Source organism: Pinus tabuliformis, chromosome 5_1, assembly GCF_031772625.1.
Source record: "Pinus tabuliformis cultivar Carrire ecotype Pingquan chromosome 5_1, CPIR1, whole genome shotgun sequence".
In the NCBI taxonomy this organism is placed as follows: domain Eukaryota; kingdom Viridiplantae; phylum Streptophyta; class Pinopsida; order Pinales; family Pinaceae; genus Pinus; species Pinus tabuliformis.
The window spans coordinates 209,410,603-209,430,474 of NC_142305.1; the positions used below are offsets into that span (position 1 = coordinate 209,410,603).

The 19,872-nt window shown below is 33.7% G+C and overlaps 1 non-coding gene and 1 pseudogene across 1 annotated transcript; both read right to left on the bottom strand.

The window, feature by feature from the left end:
• Nucleotides 1-9,007, bottom strand: part of LOC149164118 (2-oxoisovalerate dehydrogenase subunit alpha 1, mitochondrial-like) — a 91,593-nt pseudogene extending 82,586 nt beyond the window's left edge.
• A 6,929-nt stretch (nt 9,008-15,936) lies between these two features.
• On the bottom strand, nt 15,937-16,009 carry TRNAA-CGC (transfer RNA alanine (anticodon CGC)). Its single transcript has one exon. It is a non-coding gene; the product is annotated as a tRNA-Ala (tRNA).
• Between the last annotated feature and the right edge of the window lie 3,863 nt (nt 16,010-19,872).

Below are 19,872 nucleotides of genomic sequence, written 5' to 3' on the forward strand. Positions count from 1 at the left end.
CTATACCAACCCAGCAAACGCTTGATGGCAGTTCGATGTGTACCACAGAGAATGTATAGATATTTGTATATCCCTGTTGTGGGAACAACCCAACAAACGCTTGATGGCAGTGAACCGACCTCCAATGTGCAGAGGGAAATTTTAAATGAAAAATAAATGTAAATGTGCAAAGGGAAATTAAAAATGAGAAATAAAATAAATTTGCGATCACTCAAAAATTATGGAGGGAAGGAAATAAATAGGTTTTGTTATAGTTTCACTAATACCATAAGTTAATAGTAAAAACCCAAATTTTTAGGTTTAATAGTAAAAAATAACCAATTTCTTAGGTTCAAGTGTTTATTTCACATTGCTACACACATTTTTTCATCTTTTATATATATATATATATATATATATATATATATATTGAATTGTTAAAAAATAAATTATAGTGAAAATATAGTGGTCATGATAGTCATTAAGAAGAATCATTCATATATATATATATATATATATATATATATATATATATATATATATATATATATATATATATATATATATATATATATATATATATATTTCTATTTATCACAAGGATATTGAGTACGTTAATATGTGTTGTGGTTAATCATTTTAATAGCAATTTCTACGTTGGTTAGTAGTGATTGTATAAAAGTGTTATAATCTTAGCATTATAGATGGATTCATGGACCTTTTAAGGGGATCGTTGAATCCATCTACCTAAATTTTAACATTGTAGATGAGGGTCTCTAAATTTTAACACTGCAAATGGAATCAGAGATCCATTTGTCTCTAAATTTAACACTGTAGATGGATTCAAAGAAGAGGGTCTTTGAATCCATCTGTAGTGTTAAACTTTAGAGACACGGGTGGGACTACTGCAAATCGATTCCAAACACCAAAACTCCAGAGGCTGGAGTTGGTGATGGGACTTGCTTTTATATTTCTTGTATCCTCCTACACTATGGGCGTATAGGTGACATCTCCAAAGATTTGTACTGTATATGGATCTAGATACCCCTTTTTCTCTAAATTTTAACACTACATATGGATTCAGAGACCCCTATAGTGAAATGTAACACTTCAGTATCAAAATTGCAATTTTTCATTTCTAGAGTGACAATTAAAAATTACTAACATAAATGACTAATTCATATGCTTGTTGTACTTGTTATTTGGTCAAATTTTTATTCTTGTACTATAATAGTCATTTATGTTAATCATTATTAATTTTGCCATTTATTATCTAGTCATATATTTTAATCATAGACTAAATTAGTCATTTAAGTTAGTCACTTTCAGTTTAGTCACTTATTATCTAGTCGTATATTTTATCCCCTAGACTAAATTAGTCGTTTAAGTTAGTCATTTTTAGTTTGATCGCTTAAAATTGCTCAAATTTAGTAGTAATTCAATTGAAATAATTTCGGTGACCAACGTTTTTAGTCACCTAGTCACTAAGTTCGTCATTTTCTACTAGTGAAGGCAGTGCAAGAACCGGATTGCAGCTAAGTCACGGGGTCAACTTGTGTTTAGACGACAAATAAAGCAAGCAAACACAAGCTATAAATAGAAAGATAAATTCAAATGAAAACACAAGTACTTGAGAAGTTCAAGACAAGCTGCAAAGATTTAAGGAAAGAGGCTCCAAAACGAAGCGAAGGCAAAATTTTGGAGGGTGGTTGTAGCCACTACAACACTCTGAGAAGATGTGGTGGATACATGCCTCTGAACTATGTTACAATGAGGCTCAAGGGCCTATTTATTATTGAACAACAAGGGAAAACCCTAAACAACAAAAACCCTAACCCCAGGAGATGGAATTCCAGAGTTTGTGGGCCCCGTTGGGGCTAGTTGGGCATCCAACTTCCAGGGGATGTAACTTGGACATATTATCTTCGTTTGGCACATACGATACCTTGTTTGAAATATCTCTCCGAGTACTACAGGATTTGCGACAAGCCCTTACCAATGGCTATGTGCTCGTTGCGGACCTCAAAAAAGCATCATTTAGGTGATCAAAACTGCTCTGGAAATTCAGGACCCAAAAGTTGCTAAAAATAGTAAATGCTATAATAAACAAGGAAACGGATGAAGTCGACCGGAGGTCTAGGTGGAATAGGCCAGTGGCCACCAATATCCACTTGGATCATCGATTGAAATATCCAAATTTATTTTACTGGTCAAAGATTAATAAAAAAAAGCAAGCCATGTTATTTAACCATGGGATCGGATTAACCTAAAAGACACATATGCTTTTGATGCCATGTTTTTTGTTGTGTTACATTTGTTTTCATGAATAAATCTTACATACGAACATGTTAATTTATTTTATTATTTCGAACATGTATTTAAATATTGTATTCTATAAAGGTTAACTTTAAAATTTTGACACTGATATCAAGTATATATTTTCCTTTTCCTAAGATATGTTTATATCCTAAGGCCATTCATATACTGGTTTTGAAACATTATTATAAATTCTTCGTATTGGTCTGTGTTTAATGACAAAGATGGTGAAAGGTGATATTTACAATATCTTATAAATAAATTTGAAATACATAAACCATAGACTTTTATTACTCTTTAATTATTAAATGAAAAATATCAAATTTATATTAGGAATTTAAAAAATAATATTAATACACTTATTTATTTATTTATAATATAAAACATTTAATACTATATCACAAAATTTATATCATTTATTACACACCAAATTTTCACTGGTGGTTAGCGGTTAAATTTGATGGGTGCCCCTACCCGTTAGAGGAATTTTTAGTGATGGTTTTACTTTTAAATTGCCCATCACATGAATTTTAATATTTATTTGTAAAAGTTTCATCTAATTTTTGCAAATTATATTTATAATTGTTGCAAAATTTCCATGCTTTGTTGTACCAATCAGCGGAAGTGTCATAGCTACACTTTCATTTGAGACTTGTTGATGAAACTTTTCTATGATTTTTTCAGATTGTTGAAATATTCATCCTTTTTTCTTTTTAAGATGGAAATAGTGAGAAAATAAATGGAAAATATGTATCTACATATCTGTAAATTTTTTATTTCTAAGAAATAACTATATATATATATATATATATATATATATATATATATATAATTACTCTCACATGAAAATAATGAATGTAAATATTGTTGCAACTAAAATTAGACAAAAAAAATTCACACGTTTTTTTAGTCACTCTTGACTAATGTTTTCTTCGTCACTCTAAACTTTCTATCATCCAGGAATATGTTCTATTTATATCAGCTTATAACTATTTCATGGTAGCGGATAATTATATATTTTAGAGTAATTGAATTATATATTTTCAAAATTCAATCAATATAAACAAATCAAACAGTTGAATTTTGAAATATCAATAAATTGACTTCCCTTATATCTATGAAAATTAGTAAATCTAGCTAAATCTGCAAAGATGACAGATTCATATTCATTGATTATTAAATCTAATTCTAGAGGTTCCCAATCACCTCTACTGGCTCTGAGAATCGATCCTTAGGCTATGATGGTACGAAACACACATTATCTCCCACTCTAATGCAGCCATCTCGCACAAATGCCTGTAAATATTACACACTATACAATAAATTGACTCACTGTTTTTACATCTTTATTATATAAAGGTAAAATAATATTCACGTGGTAATTAATATTTTTCATCTAAATAATGAATTCATTTTCATTGAAAAAAAATTCAAGGAAACATAGATTGCCTTGAAATTTGAATAATTTTTTTTACCAGCTTGGGAATTTTAAAACTCATCCACTTATTAAATATCATAGTTTTCACACTTCATTGACCCATATTCACAATTTCAAAGAAAAATATTTATGATTTTGTAAACTTTTTAATTATATCTGACTAGCAACGCACCTAATTACATTTGAATAGTTTTTTTTTGACCAACTTGGGAATTTCAAAACAAATCCACTTATTAAATATCATAGTTTTCACACTTTACTAACCCATATTCACAATTTCAAAGAAAAATATACAATTTTGTAAAAATTTTAATTATATTTGACTGGCAATGCACTTAATTTCGTCTTTGCTCATGACCTCTTTACACGAATTCAACTAATTATGAGAGCCCACATGTAGAATGTAGCTATTGTCAATGGTGGTAGAAGAAAAATAGACAAGACACTATAAAGTCTTATGGACTCAAAATTTATTGAACATTCAGAGCCCAAGTAACTGAAGTCATCAATGCAAATTATGTGATAAGTGTTTACTAAAAGAGGCAACCAGTAACTATTGGTGTTGATTTTGTACTAATTTCTGCAGTGTTTCAGGCTACCAGAAAATACCAAGGTGGACGAGGTGAAGGCTTCAATGGAAAACGGCGTGTTAACTGTCATTGTACCCAAGTAGTCTCAGCCTAAACCAGATGTTAGGGCCATTGAAATCTCTGGTAAACTAAATGGAAAATGTTTCTAAATGGCAGATGCCTATATAGGCTTACCTTTTATTTAGAGAGTTGTTTTGTTTTGGGTTTTTAGAGGGTTTGGGTTTTGAGATGGTACTGTAGAGCCCTTGTGGCAAAGACATGGTAGTCCTAAATGTAAATGGTTGACGGTTTATAATTGTGGAAATAATGAAATAGATGGCTATTTTGTTGTAAAGGCGAAGGAGACAAAGCACAAACAATTCACACATAAAACACGAGTTGCTTCTCTTCTATTGATCACACAAAACATGATGATTACAATGAACCCGATGAAGTGTATTTAACCTTTTCCAACTAGTCAATTTCCTAAACTATCTTGACATGCAATCACACACTCAAAGTCGTCTATCACTTAACTCGACATGACTCAACACTCAAACACTCAACCACTCAATCACTCAGTTAACTAACTCTCTATGTTTAACCAACTCCTCATGCAGGAGTAATTATCTTATTTTAATACTCCCCCTTAATTACGACTACTAAACTAAAACATGACTCATGACAACTTAAACATGCTTGTTGGTCTATGTCTCAGCTAGGCTTACAACACCCAAGTTTATTCTATGAAACTCAAACACATCTTGTGCTAATGACTTAGTAAATATATCAGCCAATTGATCACTAGATTTACAAGGCTTTAAGTGAACTTCTCCATTGCTCACAAGTTCTCTAATAAAGTGATATCTAGTATCAATATCCTTGCTCTTCTGATGAAACACACTATTCTTGGATAGTGCAATTGCTGAGGTGTTGTCACAATATATTATTGTTGATCCTTGTTGTTTTTGCTTGAGTCCATCAAATACTCTTCTTAACCACATTGCTTGACATGTTGTTGATGTTGCTACTACATATTCTGCTTCTGCTGACGAAAGTGTCACAATGGGCTACTTCTTAGATGCCCATGAAATCACACCTGAACCAAGGTGGAATAGAAAACCAGAAGTGATCTTCCTATCATCCAAACTGCCTGCAAAATCGCTATCTATGTATCCAATCAAATCCTTCTTTTTTGTGCTTGCATACATAATGCCACAATCTCTAGTTCCTACTATGTATCTCATAATTCTTTTTCCTACACTCCAATGTGTGTCTTTTGGAGTCTCCATAAATCTGGAAATCAAACTCACTCCTTGCATGATATCCAATCTTGTAGCTGTGAGATACATGAGGCTACCAACCAATCTTTTGAATAGAGTTGGATTGACATATGATCCTTCATCATCCTTGCTTAACTTTATAACTGTTGCAACTGGTGTAGGGACAGGTTTGCAATTTTCCATCCTGAATCTTTTCAACAAATCTTCAGAATATTTGTTTTGAAAAATAAAAAATCATTTTTCAGATTGCTCAACTTCTATGCCAAGAAAATATTTCATGAGACCAAGATTTGTCATCTCAAATTCTTTCATCATGGCTGCTTTAAATTCATCTATCTCAAAATCACCTGTAAAAATCATGTCATCAACATATAAGAAAACAATAAAATTTTGTCCATGCTCATTTACCTTTATGTACAAGGTACGCTCAATGTTGCTTCTGCAAAATCCATTCTTGATCATGTAGTTGTCAATTCTGCTATACCAAGCTCTAGGTGCTTGCTTTAGTCCATAGAGCATTTTCTTCAACCTGTAAATTTTCTCTTCATTACTTTCAACTTCATATCTAGAGGTTGTTGCACATAAATTTCTTCTTCTAGAATTCCATTCAAGAAGGCTAATTTCACATCCATCTAATATACTTTCCACTTGTTCTGAGCTGTTGTGGATAGAACTGCTCTTATAGTATCCAATCTGGCTACCGGAGCAAACTTTTCTCCAAAGTCTATTCCTAGTTGCTACGATAATCCTTTTGCTACAAGTCTTGCTTTAAATCTATCAATTTCACCTTTTTCATTCAACTTTGTCTTGTACACCCACTTCACACCAATGAGATTTTTGTCCTTTGGCAAAGCAACCAAATCCCTTGTATCATTCTTTTCAATAGCTTCGATTTCCTCATCCATGGCTTGCACCCAATTTTCATCTTTGATTTCTTCTTCAAACGAAGAAGGTTGGAATGACAACGATGCAAAATTTGAACTAACATCCAAATCATCATAAATATCTTTCAAACTTATCATCTTTCTCTTACCATTACTTGATTCATCACCTGATTAATTGTTGGGACAATCTTGATCAGTTGATCTGCTTGAGGATACATGCTTCTCTGAAAATGTTGGAGTCCTTGTTGGTGTGTCTCTATTTGGTGTCTTTACATGTGATTCTTGTTGCTCCTTTTCTGCTACATCATCTTCTTCCATCAGTGGCACTTGTGCATCAACTGTTTTGTCTACAGTTCCATTCCATGACTCTTGTTCCTTGAACACAACATCTCTGCTAATTATGGTCTTCTTTGTGACAGGGTTATACAATTTGTAAGCTTTTGATTGCTCACTATAACCAGTGAATATGCATTTTTCACTTTTATCATCCAATTTGCCTCTTCATTCCTTAGGCACATGTGCATAAGCTACACATCCAAATACTCTGAGATGAGATATGTTGCAATACATACGTGACCATCCTTGTTCTGGTACTTTGTTCATTACACTCTTTGTAGGAGATCTGTTGATCACATAAATAGCACACGCAACTGCTTCTGCCTAATACTCATTAGACAAGTTTCTACCTTTCAATATGCTTCTTACCATTTTCATAATAGTCATGTTCTTTCTCTCTGTTACACCATTTTGTTGCAGTGTGTACCTGGTTGTAAACTGTCTTCTGATTCCATGTTGTTTGTAGTAATCATGGAATTCCTTTGAGTCATATTCTCCACCACGATCTAACCTCAATACCTTGATCTCTCGATCACTTTGGTTCTCTACTAAGGCTTTGAATTCTTTGAACTTTGCAAAAGTTTCATACTTCTGCTTCAAGAAGTAAACCCAAGTCTTTTTGATGTAGCCATCAATGAAAGTGAGGAAGTAACAACTTCCACCAATCTACTATGTCCTCATAGGTCCAAACAAGTATGTATGCACTAGCTCAAGAGGTTGCTTTGCTCTGTATGCAACTCCCTTTGGAAAACTTTCACGGTATTGCTTTCTCAAGATACAACACTCACAAGTACTAGCAGGTTCTTTGATGGGAGGTAATCCTCTGACCATTTGTTTCTGCTGCAACAATCTTAAACCAGAAAAGTGCAAGTGTCCAAATTGAAAGTGCCATAACCAATAATCATCAGAACATGCAACTGTAAAAGAACTCATCTAACCACTGTAATTCAAAATTAGAGGAAAGAGTATGTTTCTCGTCATCTTCACCTTTGCTATCAGTTACTTGCTTGGGGGCTTGTCATATATAACAACTTCTTGACCTTGAAAGATAACTTTGTATCCTTTTTATGTCAATTGACCAGCACTTAACAAATTATGTTTGAGATTAGGAACATAATATACATCTAAGATTGTCTTCAGCTCCCTTGCTTGGTCAGAATTTTGACCACTCCTTTGTCATCTACTTCCACAATCTTGTCAGTCCCCAACTTTACCTCTGTTTTCACAGATTGATCGAAATTTGCAACCAAATCCTTGATGCTTTTCATGTGGTTATTGCAACCACTGTCTAACAGCCACACATTAGAAGAAGGTTCATGCATGGTATGGCAAGCTAGGAACATGGAGTTATTACTCTCTATAGTGACACTAGCTCTCTGGTTCCTTTGATCGGCTATCTTCTTCCTGCAATCACGAGCATAGTGACCACATTTATTGCAATAATAACATCTCACCTTTGATTTGTCAACTGTTTGATTATTGTTGAAGCTTTTGTAGTTGCTTCCACTTGCATGTTCATGCTCTTCTCGACCATTTTTCTGACCACCATATCTTCCACTTCGTCCTCTGCCTCTCGATCTACTTTTGTCTCAACCTCTATCTTTTGAAATAGAAACCTGACTTTTGAAAGTGGTCTCTAAAGTGGAATCCTTATTTCTATCTATCCTTGCCTCATGCAATAGAAGTGATCCCATTAGCTCATCAACTGTCAATGATGCCAAATCCTTGGCTTCTTCTATGGCTACTACCACAACATCAAATTTGGTAGACAAAGATCGGAGGACCTTCTCAACCACTCTTTGATCTTTTATATCTTCACCATAAATCTTTAACTGATTTCTAGATAGTTATGACCTGATTCATAAAAGAATCGATGTCCTATGTCTCCTTCATCTGCTGACTTTCAAAATCTCTCCTAGTATTCTGCAACTTAACAATATTGACTTTGGTCATACCTTTATAGTTTGTCGTCAAAGTATCCCATGCTACTTTTGTTGAAGACGAGATCATAATCTTCTGGAACACTGCTCGGTCCACTCCCTGTTGAATATGCTGCAACGCATGTGCATTCTTCTTCTCGTTTTTCTTCCTTTGTTCCCTCTCTGTATTAATGAGAGCTTGTTTTTCTTCTTCGTTCTTAGGTTCTAAAAGTCCAAACTTGACATAATCACAAACATCATGTGTCTGCAATGTAGTCGTCATCTTAATGGCCCACACATCATAATCTTTCTCTGTAAACAATGGGCATTGGGGCTGGAAATTTAAGAAAACCATCTTTCTCCAAAAATCCCTTTTTGAAAAAACCTTAAATTTCTCCTTTGTAAAACTAATAAAAACCTTAAAAAAAAAATTATTATTTTATAAAAAAATACTTAAAAAAAACTTTGACAAAAACACCCTTTTAAAAATCTCTTAAATATTTTTTATAAATATTTTTAAAATATATATATTTTTATTTAAAAACAAAAAAACAAAAAACAACTATTATAAATCGCCCTCACGATTTTCCCTTTTTCACTCAACGTGACTTTGGTTGACCTTTTAAAACCTCTCAACTTAAAAAACGCCACTCCGAATTTTTTAAAATACGTCGCTCTGTATTAACAGCGTCTGCCCTTTAACTTTTTTCGCGGGCTCTTCACAATAGCACGGCTACCGCTGACTTTCAACAAATAGTACACAGCGTTTCGCGATAGCCAACCAACGATATCTCCCTTACGAAATCACGGCTCTTAAATAACCCAGAAAATAATAAATCGTGCGGATTGATGCTGCACTGATAAAACTTGGTTTTTTCTCGACTCAATTCTAATACCAATTTGTTGGAAAGGTTGAGGAGACAAAATCATAAACAATTCACACATAAAACACGAATTGCTATTTTCCTACTGATCACCAAAAATATGATGATTACAATGAATCCGGTGAAGGGTATTTAATCTTTTCCAACTAGCTAATTGCCTAAAATATCTTTACATGCAATCACACACTCAAAGTCGTGTATCACTTAACTAGACATGACTCAACACTCAAACACTCAATCACTCAGTTCACTACTCTCTATGTTCAGCCAACTCCTCATGCAGTGGTAATTATCTTATTTTAACATATTTTTACCCTCTTTTGCTTGTATGTAATGATCAAGTTGAAATCTCTCTGGTTTTGGCTTTTTGATGGATCATAAATTACGGCAAATTAGTTATCATTCTGCAATTTCCTTGTAGTTTTAATCTGCTGCACTGATTATTGTTGTATATTTCTAATTAAAATTAGTTTCAGGAAGTTGTATTTCTGAATTGCGTTCTTGGTTGTTTTAAGTGGCAAAAAAGTTTATTTTTGGGTGATGAATGCCTAATTGAATTTTATAAATTGATTTTTATTTCTAATCAATAGTCCTTCATTTGTTACATTTGTAAATAATTTTTTTAATAATCCATGTGAATAGCAGAGAAAAAGTTTGGCAAGAACAAGCTCAAGAAGATTATGTTCATATATTAAAACCACGTTTGATCAAGAATGTAAATATATTCAATGGATTCATTATTTCAAAAATTTTGGACAAAAACCCAAAAAAAATTGAGACAAAAACACAAAAAATCAAACACAGAAACCACCTACCTGTGTCAAAATCTAATGGCAAGAAGCTTAAAAACCACTGAATAGGTTCATGTTCTCAAACTGTGGGAATGTTCTGCAATGTGTTCTCAAATTATAATGGCTAAAATGACTAGAACTTGGAACTTGAACTGGAGTCTAGAAACTGTAAACATAACTGGTAAGATGATAACTACTAGCTCAAAGTCACGACTCACCAACCCAATTAATTCCATTGCATGAGATAGCGTTCACACTTAATGCTGAAATTAATTCCATTGCATGAGATAGCATTCACACTTAACACTGAAATTTATTGCCTCGTCCTCCACGTTTAACTATGTAACACCTTTTCATCATGGACTTGGGAAATATTATATTTTTTTTGTTTTAATGTTGGGTGAGGTTTTTATCGTACCAGTTACTTCCCCTTGGCCATATTTTTATGAAATGTCTGCATATACGTTCTTGCCCTTTAAAAAATAGTTATACAACCGGCGCGTGCTTTATATAAAGTTAAAGTTGTTCCATCGTCAAAACAATCAATTTTTTTTTATTTTTTTTTTTCAGAAAAAAAAGCAATATATTATATTGAGGCAATATATACATCATGTTCTAAAGAAGATCTCATGACATTGGTGACCACAACTGAGAACAGATATGACATATAGCTGAGAGACATATAAAATGAGAACATTGAGCATCATATAGAATCATATGATGAAACGTATATCAACAATTTTGCCATAATGTGCTACTGATATGGATAGATGACAAAATGAAACCAAAAAGAATAAAAGGAGAGGAACCCAAACCAAAAAGAACAAAAGGAGAGGAACCCATAGCCTCCGGCTGGAACAACCACCTGGAACTAACAGACAAGGATCCTGGATACCCACAAAAACGAAGCTCTTTGCGCGAGACTTAATTCCAGCCTTTGACCTATCTTCAGATGGATTGATAGAAAGCGAAGAACCTAAATATAACAGACTTGAAGAAGATGTTTGAATCTTCAAAAAATTTTGAATTCCTCCACTTCCAAACACACCATAATGTGATGGGAAGGATTGGACATTTAGATGCTTCTTGTCTTCCCCACCAAGAAAAAGCTGCATTGACAGAAATGAAATTGAGATAAGGAAAAGAAAAGAAAGAAGCCAATTCATACCAGATTTGTTGGAAAGCTGATAATTACTCTTTGGTACAGCACTGCCTTTACATTCCAGGGGAATATTTATATTAATTTTTATCACTGGATTTAATTGAGGAAAGTGAAATTCTTAATTCAGATCTATTCCATACGGTATCTTGAATTCACAAAAATGTTTTTTTTTTATTGTATTTTATAGGGTGGTTAACGCCTAAGATTGCAAGATATGATATGGAGTCAGAAGAATAATGAAATCTGCAGGAATATATTGAAATGAATAGGATTCATGTGGTAGTTATCAGGCACGCCAATATCTTAAAAATAAACAAGGCACGGAAAAAGCAGGAAAGAAGCGTTCTGGGCCTCTCATTTAGTCAACATTAACTTAAATCTCAAACGGCTATTAAGCTCTTATTAGCGGAAAACTGAAATAGCTACTGAACTCGGACCAAAAATGTATTTCTCAAACCAAAACATAATCCATTAACAAAACTTAAATCAAAGAACTAACTATTATAATCAATGTCATAGTCGTTTTTTCTTTGCCTTCCACTCGTCTAATATCCAGGCCTGTGGAGGAGAAGATAACTACTCATGGCGTTAGCCCTCGCTAGATTCGATCTCGATATCTTAGACTGTAAGTGCTTAATTTATTCATATTCTTTCAAGCTCATTTAGTGCATAGTGCAGTTAAAAAAATTTCCCAAATGACTTACTATGATTTATACCATAGTTACTAAGTTTGAATTCGAATTCAAAAAATTTCCCAAATGACTTACTATGATTTATACCATAGTTACCAAGTTTGAATTCGAATTCAGATTTATAAGATAAAAATTCGAATAAGAAATTTTTAATTCGAAAAAATTTCGACACTATACATCTTAAATATTATAGTTTTAGAAATTTACAGTTTTAAAAATTTTATGGTTGTACCAGGGATATTTTATGCTTTTTTTTTTAATTTATTTTGAATTTTGAATTTTGAATAACATCTAATAAACTAGATAATATAATAACTTGACAAATGCAATTCACCAAAAAAAACTTCACTTCCCTTCCTTACTTCATCATTTCTAAATTTAAATCTAAAATATTTTTCTAATTTTAAAACTGATTTATCTAAAATCCTTAATAATAAATTTAAACATTTTCAAAAATATCTGAAATTCCATAAAATCATTCATTGCAAAATTAACAAGTATTACACATTAACAAACTGTTAGGAATTCAAGAATTCAGTGTAACAGATTTTTTCCCTATTTTACTGGCTTTTTAACCCATAAAAACAATAATGAAATTGGAAAATTATAAACTTTCCAATTCCCTATGATTTTCCAGTTTCTCCAGTTTCTTTCCTTTTGCGCGGATGCCATCCTACCATTATTTGTTCCACCATTAACAACCTGTGCCATTTACATAAACCACCAACCGTGGATTTTGAAACATTTAATTTTTCATTTAACCACTTATCCAACCATTTATCCTTAAAAACCGAATCGAATTTCATCAAATATTCATATCGAATTGCTGAATTTTCAAATTTTTTTAGCCCGATTCAGGCGAATTTGGTAACTATGATTTATACATGACAGTTGAACAAAGGAGGAGTTTTGATTGTTCGAGGATTGGATTTGATACTCTTCAAGGATCTCCCTTTCGATCTTCAGAAACTCTGCTGCAACGTCTATTTTGTTGATCCCTCTCATGGCATTCTGCGTTTGCTTTACCATAAGTCAACTCATTGTTACTAGTGTTCATGGAATTTTTTTGCAGCATGGATATTATTTGTTCCAAAAAAAATTTCACAGAAATTTTGAATCATCTAATGCACTTCATCAGGATAAGATGAAAAATTAAATTATCATATCAGATTAAATAAAGAGACCTAAAAAAACATTAATATTTTTAACCAGTAAAAATGTTAAAATATTTAAATTAACCTAAGTTAAATATTTACATAAAACTTTTTTATTAAAATGTAAATAAATAAGAATAAAATTATATTAATTAGAATAAAATATAAAATATTATTTTAATATAAAATCAAATATTTAAATTATATTATATTAAAATTAAATCAAATAATTAGATATTAACTCAAATATTTAAATTTAAAATGAGTGAAATATTTAAATTAAAGGATAAAATTAAATTATTTGAAATAAAATGTTATATGAAATAATATTTAAATTGATAAAACTTTTTTTTATTAAAATATAAATAAGAATAAAATTACATTAATAAGAATAAAATATAAAATAATATTTTAATATATAAAATCAAATATTTAGATTAAATTATATTAAAATTAAATCAAATAATTAGATATTAACTCAAATATTTAAATTTAAAATGAGTGAAATATTTAAATTAAAGGATGAAATTAAATTATTTGAAATAAAATGTTATATGAAATAATATTTAAATTGAAACGACGCCACCTTTGGATGAATTGGAGAAGCGTCTCTGGGCTCAACGGGATAATTTGGGGTACAAGCGGTGTATTGAGTTCAGTAGGGAGTACAGGTGGGCGTCGCCTGGACTTCTGAAGTGAGGGAGTAAGTGTTTGATGGTGGTCGTCAACGCGGTTGTTACTGCCAAAATTTTGGAAGGACAGATGTCATTCTCAGACCACCAGGACAAATGTCAGTCCAAAGACAAAAAAAATAGAACATAAGTAGAACATGATTGGCCTGACCATTTTCGAGAAGAGACGCGTATCGTCCTAAATTTCCAAATGCATGACAATTTAGATGAAGAAATAAAGTAGATGAAAGATGAATGCACTATGAGAAATCTTATGTTAGGAATGAAAAGTCTAATGTTAAGAATTTTTAGGTAGCCCAATTCAGAGAAGGAACAGAGATATTGAAACAGTTAATTGTTAAGAATGTTTAGGAATCCCAATTCAGAGAAGGCACACACATATTGAAACAGTTAATTGTTAAGATTTTTTTAGGAAGCCCAATTCAGAGAAAGAACAGAGACATTGAAACAGTTAATTGTTAAGAATTTTTAGGAAGGCCAATTCAGAGATATTGAAATAGTTAATTATTAAGATTTTTGAGGAAGCCCAATTCAGAGAAGGAACAGAGATATTGAAACATAGAAGGAACATATTAAAACAGAGAAGGAACAGAGATACTGAAACATAGAAGGAACATATTGAAACAGTTAAGATTTTTTAGGAAGCCCAATTCAGAGAAGGAACAGAGATATATAGAAAGCCCAATTCAGAGAAAAAAACAGAGATATTGAAACATAGAAGGAACATATTGAAACAGAGATATTCAAACAGTTAATGTTAAGATTTTTTTAGGAAGCCCAATTCAGAGAAGGAACAGAGATATATAGGAAGCTCAATTCAGAGAAAGAACAAAGATAATGAAATATAGAAGGAACATATTGAAACAGAAAAGGAACAGAGATAATGAAACATTGAAGGAACATATTGAAACAGAGATATTGAAACCGTTAATGTTAAGATTTTTTAGGAAGCCCAATTCAGAGAAGGAAGAGAGATACTGAAACATAGAAGGAACATATTGAAACAATTACGTTAAGATTTTTTAAGGAACAATTCAGATAAGGAACAACGATATTGAAACATAGAAGGAACATATGGAAACAGAGAAGGAACAAAGATATTAAAACATAGGAACATATTGAAACAGAGATATTGATACAGTTAATGTTAAGATTTTTTAGGAGGCCCAATTCATAGAAGGAACAGAGATAATAGGAAGCCCAATTCAGAGAAGGCACATAGATATTGAAACATAAAAGGAACATAGATATTGAAACATAAAAGAAACATATTGAAACAGAGATATTGAAACAATTAATGTTAAGATTTTTTTAGGAAGCCCAATTCAAAGAAGGGAAAGCCCAATTTGGAGAAGGAACAGAGATATTGAAACATAAAAGAAAAATATTGAGACAGAGATATTGAAACAGTTAATGTTAAGAATTTTTAGGAAGCCCAATTCAAAAAAGGAACAGAGATATTGAAACAGTACCTGAGTGAGGGGAATCGAACTCCGTGCCTGTTAAGATTTTATAGGAAGCCCAAAAGGAACAGAGATATTGAAACAGTAAATATGAAAAATATTGAAAAGGAACAGAGATATTGAAACAGTACCTGAGTGAGGGGAATCGAACTCCGTGCCTGTTAAGATTTTATAGGAAGCCCAAAAGGAACAGAGATATTGAAACAGTAAATATGAAAAATATTGAAAAGGAACAGAGATATTGAAACAGTACCTGAGTGAGGGGAATCGAACTCCGTGCCTGTTAAGATTTTATAGGAAGCCCAAAAGGAACAGAGATATTGAAACAGTAAATATGAAAAATATTGAAACAGTAAATATGAAAAACTAAACACTGGAGATGCGGGGAATCGAACCCCGTGCCTCTCGCATGCGAAGCGAGCGCTCTACCATATGAGCTACATCCCCTGATGCAGCTTTTTCTGGCACTAATTAGGAGTACTGGATGATCACTAGTTGCATAAGACAGGATAAAATAAGCAGCATTAAATTTCAGGCACTTGCCCTTGCCCTAGTTTGTGTGGCTGACTCGGATAGCAGGTTTTGAGAATTTCCACACAGGATAAAATAAGCAGCATTAAATTTCAGGCACTTGCCCTTGCCCTAGTTTGTGTGGCTGACTCGGATAGCAGGTGTTGAGAATTTCCACATTATTGTATAGCTAAAGATACTGACGGGATTCGAACTCAGGTCGCTGAATTCAAGTCCAGACTGTTAACAACTACACCATAGAACCCCATATAAAGCGGCAGACTATATTCTATCGGAACGCTATAATATTCGCAAACGATAAGAATGCTCATTGCATTCTAGGGTTTTTTTGTCATATCTCCACGGGTGCCAGCTGAACTTAAACCTGCGTGGGCAAATTTCTTCCCACAACTATAACGAGGCATGACTTCTCTCTGCGTTAACGTCTTTTTATTTCTCCATGGGTTTGAGCAGGATTTGAACCTTCGCCACCAGAATTATATTTTTATGGCGTTGTGTATGGAGGTTAAATTTTGCGAAGGCAATAAAATTGTCATTTTCACCATAATTGGGTGAGAAATTATTTAAGAAATTAAATTCCGTGAATGTTCAATTTTTTTTAATGATGGAAATGAATTCAATATCGTTGAAAACTTGTACATCAAAAACCGATGGAAATGAATTCAATATTGTTGAAAACTTGTACATCAAAAACCTTGAAACTTAATAGCTATTATCTATTTTCAAAAATTTATGAATCTCACCAAAAAAAAATTATTGTTTCAGAGCAAAATTGTATCCACAAGTATTTTTTCAACATAAAAAATAAAACACAACATCCAATTAAAAAATAAAAGTACAACATCCATTTAGCATGTAATGAGTCCCGTGAGACTACCAAGTTGTCTCAGAGTTACTTGGGATAAGTGGTGTTGGCATTTTGTTTCTGGTATGGCTATATGTTACAAATGTTGTACTTGATGGCAACTCCCGTGGCAAGGCCCTCAATTTGTTGAAAATAAAGAAGTACGCAGGAAATCAATTCAGAAGGTGCGTACCCGCAAGTACACCATGCAGGGACCGCGTCCAGATACGCAGGCCAGCCGTTCAGGAGGTGCGTCCCCCCAGTGCACACATTTCAAGGCAGAGAAAAGCACACGTGGGGTTTCTTATGTTTTACTCTTGGTATTTAGCCGACGGTTTTGGGTTATTATGGTGTCGGCTCGTGGTATTGTTCCATGATTTTAGGAGGAGCTTGCCTATATAAAGCAAAGGAGATCACTTGGCTAAGTATCTTTTGCAATTGAATATCTTTAGATCTGAAATATTGGGTTATGGTCTTAAAAGCTTGATCTATATGAAAGGGAAGTTGAAGGCGAATCTGTGAAGGGTGATCTCTCGAGCGCATGATCATATCTGAGCAACTGTGCCATTCTGGTGGACTGCCTATTCGGCCCTAATCAGAAGGACGCAGGTGTTTAACAGAAGAGCTGCGTGGATACGCAGTGCAGAAACAGGAGATCTGCGTGGGGACGCAGAGCAGAAACAGGAGACCTGCGTCGGTTCGCAGAGCAGAAGAAGGACAACTGCGTGGGTACGCAGAGCGACTAAGGTTCAGGTGCGTCCCTGCCGTAAAAGTACGCGGCACGATAGTATTTTTAGGTGCGTCCGTGCAGTAACAGTACGCGGCGCGATAATATCTCTGGGTGCATCCCTGCAGTAATAGTACGCAGCGCGGTTCAAGGAACAGTGCGTGGGCACGCAGTTCGGCAGAAGGATCCCTGCGGGTATACGCAGGAAAGCAGAAGGTGAACTGCGTAGCGACGCAGGCCACAGAAGGGAAAACTGTGTATCTGTCTTAAAATGTTCTGTTGACTGAATTTTTCTGTTGATAAGGTGTTCTGGGTTAGTTCTGTTATTGCTGATCTGATAACTGTAGTGGACTGTAACTTTTATGTACTTGATGATCATTTGATGCTTTATGAAAAGAAGTAGGGGGTTGTAGCTCCCTTCCAGGTGAGACTGGAAAACGAGAGAGAGAGAGAGTTGTAGCTCTCTGCAGGTTGCAGCCTGCGTACTGGTAAAGGACTGCACCAGTACAAAACCATTGTAAAAGAAGTTTCTAATTTGAAAGAAGATAGAGACATATTGCAGCAGGTGGTTTTCACCCACAATGGGTTTCCACCTTACATCTTGTGTTCTTTGGTGTGACTATCTGTTTTCTTTGTTCATGCTCATTATTTTATGGTACTGACATGCAAAAATAATTCAAAGAACAAATAAGGAAGATTTGTTAAAAGAATTAGATAATACTGATTCACCCCCCCTCTCAATATTATTGTCAACAATTGGTATCAGAGCAGGTCCTTCAGAGAAGCTTGATCGCTTGAAGGTAGATCGTTCATCATGAGCAACTACGAGATAGAAGCATCAATCAGGCCACCGGTTTTTGATGGGACAAACTTCAATTATTGGAAGGTAAGAGTTACTGCCTATCTTCAATCTCTTGGTACAGAAGTTTGGGACATCGTAGAGACAGGCTATGCTTTCCCTTCAGCTACTCCTACAGATGCAGCCGAGAAAAAGAAGTATGAAACAAATGCGAAAGCAGTCAGTACTCTATTAGGATGTATATCTCAATCAGAATTCATGAAGGTAATGCACTATAAATCCGCAAAAGAAATATGGGACAAAATTGTCACGAGCTATGAAGGAGACGAACAGGTAAAGCGTGCTAAACTTCAAACTCTCAGAATTCAGTATGAGACTCTCAAAATGTATAATGATGAAAGTGTGGCTAACTATTTTCTTCGAGTAGATGAGGTTGTTAATTGTATGAAAAATTTGGGTGAAGAAATAAAAGAGGTTATTGTGGTTGAAAAGGTCCTAAGATCATTGTCCCCCAAGTTTGAATCTAAAGTATCTGCAATAGAAGAAAAGGAAAATCTACGAATTCTTACTATGTCTCAGCTACATGGGATTCTAACTGCTTATGAAATGAGAAAGGGAGGTCCATCAGACAGAAGAGAAGCTGCTTTCAAGGTATCAGGCAAAGGAGATTATTATGAAGCAAGCCACGTCCCAGAAGAAGAGGAAGAAGAATCAAATTTCGTCAGAAATCTTCAAAGGGGTTCTGGAAGGTTCAGAGGTAAGTTACCTTTTAAATGCTTTGCTTGTGGAAGAGTAGGTCATTATGCTGCAAAATGTCCTTATAAGGATAAAGGAAAGGAACCTGCTAGATGGAACAAGAAATAGAACGCAAATAAGAAAAGCTACTACACTCATGAAGATAGTGATGGTCTATCAAACAGTGATGAAGATGAACAAGGTAATGAATATAAGTTGTTAATGGCATTTGAAGATGATGATTATATGGATGCTATAGATGTGGATAACCTTTATGATGAAATTACTAGACTCAAGAGATGTATAGAAGAAAAGAACATGATCATTGATACTCTACAATTTCAAATTGATGAGAAGGAAAAACATATTGAAAAATTAGAAGGTGAAATTGTTGGTCTTAGAAAAGAGATTGAGAAAACAAAAGCTATTAATCTCAAGTTTGTCAAAGGATCTGAAACTTTGGATGAGATTATCAATGTGCAGCGGTCTCCACTAAACAAGACAGGTCTGGGCTATAATGGAGAAACTTCTCAAGCATCCACCTCAAAAAGTTATCTTGATGCAGCAAGAAGAAATGAGCAAAAGAACAATGAAGATCATCAGGTAAAGCAGGGACGAATTACAAACAGAAACTATCAGGGGCAATCCATCTTAAGGGTGAACAAAAGCTACAA